This window comes from Brachyhypopomus gauderio, chromosome 14 (genome assembly GCF_052324685.1).
Source record: "Brachyhypopomus gauderio isolate BG-103 chromosome 14, BGAUD_0.2, whole genome shotgun sequence".
NCBI lineage: Eukaryota > Metazoa > Chordata > Actinopteri > Gymnotiformes > Hypopomidae > Brachyhypopomus > Brachyhypopomus gauderio.
The window spans coordinates 6,963,035-6,969,034 of NC_135224.1; positions in this window are offsets into that span (position 1 = coordinate 6,963,035).

Genomic DNA, 6,000 nt, shown 5'->3' on the forward strand with positions numbered 1-6,000 from the left:
GGATCAGGTGATCAGGTAGGCTAGATTTACAACTCGAAGTACCGATCTGCAGGAATAGGGTTGGACACATATGGTTTAGGTTTTTCTAACACACTTGATGGTCCTCATTGGCTTAAAAAATAATTTCAATAGTGGTATGTTGGGACAGAGGACATGTAATGTAGGGACATCTTTAAGAGACATGCATGAGACAGGGGGGAGGGGGGAATACACAACCAGATATGGAACCTGGGCAGTATTTGTAATAGGGGTTTTAGATGTACCTGTATGCACTTACCTGGAACAATCGTGTCCAACCCAGCCCTGACTGCAGTGACACCTGTTAGGCCGGATACACCGGCCTCCGTTCAAACAAGGTGTGGAACACACCGCTGGGGGCACATCCGAAATATACTCATTATCAATGAACCACGAAACTTGCACTACACATTCTTTGATATTAGTACAAAAGCATCTATGATTCAGTACTAAACACATTCCTAGAATGCTGGCTTTATAAAATAAACCTTTAAATGAAGCACACCTACTGACTTAGAAGTGCGGTATTAGTCTCATTTGCACTGAATTTACGGGGATTTCAAGGCTGAAAATATGCTCATTATGTGAAATGTGCCATATTCGTCAATTGTGATTGTCCTCCGCCTTTACTCATCTGTGCACTTAGAACACACTAGTGATTACTAGTGTAATGAAGACTAAGCTTGAGAGTGAGAGCTGGTCACTGGTCTGCCCTCTTCCGCTGTATTCATCCCCGGTGTGTCGGCCAGAACACCACTTGAGGCCAGGACGCGTTCAACTGTATTCTTCAGTTCAGGCAGGAATATGAATGTAAGGTGTTTGTTCCAGGATGGCTGTGCATAGTGTGAGTCTGTGTATGTGTGTGTGGTCTGAAACACAAATACAGATATGAAATGTATATAATCTCCAATTATAGATAACAAGCACAACAGCAGAAATATAATAAACAGTACAACTGGTGCCTTTGCACCATCTGGTGGCGGATATACGCAATTGTCTTAATGACTTATTAAAGCTGTACAGAGAAATGTGTAACTACTCATGTGATCATATTACATTAATACATTACATCCTCCACCATACAGAATAACAATGATCTTACATTATGTCATGTATGCACGAACGATGCACTATTCACAGTTAAATTCCCCTCGATGATCATCGCAAGACGATGTGCTCCCCACATAGATCGATGATTACACTAATGCATCCACTGCCAGAGTGTCGCTGGTGATGACGTCACGTCCGGCCAGCTAGAACTCTTAAGCCCCTGTAGGGCCTTTTGTACAACTAGTACTACTGTGTGTTATTTGTGTTCTGTGTAGTAATTGTGTACTGAGAGAATGAAGAGTATATATTAATGTGAATAAACCATTCACCATTTCAGCTGTATACAGTGAAACTAAATGGTGTCACATGTGGGTACACGAACATGTAAACCCACCTCTAACAACTAGTGTGGTGCACACATGCCCAGAGCGGTGGGCAGCCCTAGCCCGTCGCCCGGGGTTAGGCCCCTTGCTCAAGGGCACCTTAGTTATGGCCTGAGACCTGAGAATCGAACCCACGATTATCAATAAACCACAAAACTTGCACTACACACTCTCTGATATTAGTAATAAGGCATCAACACTTAAGTGCTAAAAACATCCTGAGCCATCTCTGCATGCAGAGTTGGACATTCCCGGTTCAGAAAGTAAAAGTCTTCACCAAGATTTTGCTCAGGCTTCCCGAGAAAATCTAGCAAGCTTGAGTAAAATCCTGGGAAGGAGTTTTACTTTCTGAACCTGGAATGTCCACCTCTGTCTGCAGAGATGGCTCGGTAGCACTGAAGCTCAGATGATACACTTTTAGACCATCAAGAAGACTTTGTGTCATTTGCAACCTCGGACCTCTCTTGGCCAGTAGGTGGCGCCAAGAATCAATGTTACAAAAAGTTTTATTTGTTTTTGCTGTTATTTGTTGCTCACGCTTCTCATGAGTTTCTGGAAAGTCTGCTGACCTGTCTACCTGGGACATGTAGTGGCTTACTTTAAACGTTCTTCCCATTCTGACATCAAAAACACGCGAGCCTTAGATATACACTTACCGGCTACTTTATAGGTACACATTGCTATTACCATGTTGGACCCTCTTTTGCCTTCAGAACTGCCTTAATCCATCATGGCATAGATTCAACAAGGTACTGGAAAATTTCCTCAGAGAGTCTGGTCCATATTGACATGATATCATCACACAGTTGCTGCAGATTTGTCAGCTGCACATCCATGATGTGAATCTCCCGTTCCACCACATCCCAAATGTGCTCTATTGGATTGAGATCTGGTGACTGTGGTGCGTTATCCTGCTGGAAGTAGCCATCAGAAGATGGGTACACTGTGGTCATAAAGGGATGGATAGGGTCAGCAAAAATACTCAGGTAGGCTGTGTCATTGACACAATACTCAATTGGTACTGATGAGCGCAAAGTGTGCCAGGAAAATATCCCCCACACCACTGCACCACCACCAGCCTGAATCATTAATACAAGGCAGGATGGATCCATGCTTTCATGTTGTTGACGCCAAATTCTGACCCAACCATCTGAATGTCGCAGCAGAAATCGAGACTCATCGGACCAGACATAACGTACTACTCTGTGTGTTATTTGTGTTCTGTGAAGTAATTGTGTACTGAGAGAATGAAGAGTATATATTAATGTGAATAAACCATTCACCATTTCAGCTGTATACAGTGAAACTAAATAGTGTCACATGTGGGTACACGAACATGTAAATCAATGTTATTTCTTATTTTAATTTTTTTTTATTCTAAGTAAGTACAGAACAGACTGAATAAGATGTCTAAAGCTTCATCAGTGCTGTAAATCCAGTAGTCTAGTCCACTAGTCTAGTCCAGTAAATCCACTAGTCTAGTTTTACAGTAATTCGGAGTCTAGTCCGAATTACTGTAAAACTATAAGGTGTTTAGTTTGTTGCACAGGGTGGGCCATTTATATGGATACACCTAAATAAAATGGGAATGGTTGGTGATACTAACTTCCTGTTTGTGGCACATTAGTATATGGGAGGGGGGAAACTTTTCAAGATGGGTGGTGACCAGGGGCGGACTGGGACAAAAAATCGGCCCTGGCATTTTTGGACCAGACCGGCCCACTCACACTCGATAACGCTTTTCACACTTTTCAGTTTTTTGAATGTGTATACCAACAGTTTACACTCTTTAAAACCATGTACCCTAAGCCATGCCATGAGTTTACAGGAATTAGTGAGAGTGAAATTAAATAATTTTTAAATCATTAAATACTTTCAAAAAGTTTTGTTTATTAACAGTATGAAAATGCATATTGAACCACTCCATCACAGTAATGAATGCAGCATTCATCCAACTGGGTGTGCCTATGTGTTTCAGGGAGGAAGACAAGAGAAAGAAAGAATAGAGATGAAAAATAAAGGATCACAGATGCTAACTCTTCCAAGAGTAGTACTCAATAAATTGTGAACTTACCCAGTCAAAAGAATGAATGTATGTTTTTTTTTTTTATCTCAACATAAGGAATTAATTATTGTTGTTTTATCAGAAAAACAGACACACAGCTGCATTGGCATAATACTGGCAAAAAAAATTGTCATTGTAAAAAATAAGATTTTCTTTAATTAGATCCTACATTTTCTTTAGCCAGCTAGGCTAAATGCCCCCAAACACATCCAGGCGAAAAACTAAACCTAGGCTTACAAGTTAAACAATCAATGGCCTAATAACAAAATCAGAAAACTGCCCAGTAACTCAGTTTAATTGAATGGTGGCTTTAAAAATACACCTAGAAATACTGGATTTATGAAGATTTGTGAAGAGGCACACAGCAGCATTGGCATATGGCACAGGCAATAAACAAAATTACCATTTTAAAAAGTGTAATTTCCTTTAATTTCTGTACATTGTCCCTAAACACCTCCATAAAAGCTACCAAACATTTCCCCTTCCTACCAAGCATAGCCTTAGCCTAGCCTACTACTCACCCCACAAATATTAACAGTATAATAATGAAAATAGAATGCTGCCTGCTGAGTGACTTAGTACTGTTTTTGTTGGTGAATGGAGGTTTTAAAAATGTTCTCACATTTAAGACTATTTAGTTCAGAATGGAAGACATAAAAGTACTAAAATAGGCTTATTTTCTCATACAGTCAGTGTACACAAAGTCTTATAATAGAGGTAAGGACGTTATTCACTTATTTTACCTTTTGCATTTACAATACAAACTAACTCGGCCATAGAACATTAGCCAAAATGATTTTATTGATGTTTTATCAATTTATCAGATTTGGCAAAGGGTTTGGTTGCTTAACCCTACTCATTTTATAGCTGCTCTGAAAGGAGTCAGGCTTACCGCACGTTCAGTACATGTTTCTGTCCACTGGCCACCGCCACCACTGTCATCGGCCACGGGAGCTGATGAAGGCCCTGCTGTGGCAAACATTTGAGTAATTTTTATACATTTGGCAGCGTTTACTTGAAGTTCAAGCTTCTTTTTTGTCTTAGTTTCTCTGCACCTCCTTTGCGCTTTTTCTCCATCTCAGATACTCACATACGTTATGTTAATCAATGTTAGATTGCACTACGCACCGGCGCATGGAGGAGGGGGTGTTTGATGATATGATTGGTACAGCTCTGTGTCAGTAAAGAAAATAACCAATGGGCTGCATACCAGCGTGTTTAAGGACCGGTAAACTCTCGCGCTGACTTTTTTTTGCCAAATGCATTATGCAGGCAGCAGGAGCATCGCGAAAGGTGTGTTAATGTGATTCGCCAGACAAGTGTCAATCAGCCAGCCTCCATCTGAATGGGCCCACTGATCTACTTGTTTTATGGGCCGGTCAGACCAATATATAAATAGATAAAAAAGTGTCAGGACTGTCGGCCCAAATAGCACGTCGGCCCACCGGGAAAATGCCCGGTATGCCCGATGGCCAGTCCGTCCCTGGTGGTGACCATGGTGCAATTTTGAAGTCAGCCATGTGACACATCAAATGTATTGAGGATTTCACAATAAAATCAATGGTGACAGCGATAAGGTTGTGTGTGCGGCCAGCCTACACGTTTCTCCGATACCCATGGACTGTGGTGACGCCAGACCAAGGACGTAATTTTCACCGGCTGCCCACTGCCAAGCCTGAAGGTCCTGTTCAGCTCCCGCTGCCTCAGTAGGGCAGCCAACATCCTGAAAGACCCCTCCCACCCTGGACGTCATCTATTCCAACAGCTGCCCTCGGGAACACGCTTCAGGTCCATCACATCCAGGACTAATAGACTCAAAAACAGCTTCTATCCTAGTGCTGTGCAGGAACTGAACACATCTAAACACACACACTCCCACAGATCAGTGTAGTAAATTTGCACTATTTTGTATTTTTTTTACCTGTGTATTAGTTTTTTTTTCTTTCTTATTTATTATATGTCTACCTCTAGCACCTTGGGATTGCTGGTAAATTTCGTTGTACATGTGCAATGACAATAAAAGTATCCATCCATCCATCCATCCATCTAATTGAACATGCTTGAAGCTATCCATAATGCTCCGTAAGGGAGGATTCCTGGTCTGTATGATTTAAAGTGGCCTTGCCAGAAAAGGGGGCAAGAGTTGACGTTCAGGTGTCATCGAGTGTGTACTGTGCAACCACCATCACGCTCACAGCTGTTTCCTCACTAGTGGCTAGGGGTGGGCGATACTCGGAATTTTGGTATCGATACGATACCGATACGATACTGGTCAGTATCGCCGATACCGATACCGATACTTCCAAACCGTTGGGGGGAGCGATACTTTTTACTTGAAATGTAAAAAGTGTCTATACTTTTTACTTGAAATGTGACTCATGATCATTGAATAGTTTGTAATTTTGCCTTAGTTAGTTGATTATGATTAAACACAAGATGAAGATTTTAGGCAAATAAAAATGCTTTTTATTAACTAGAACAATA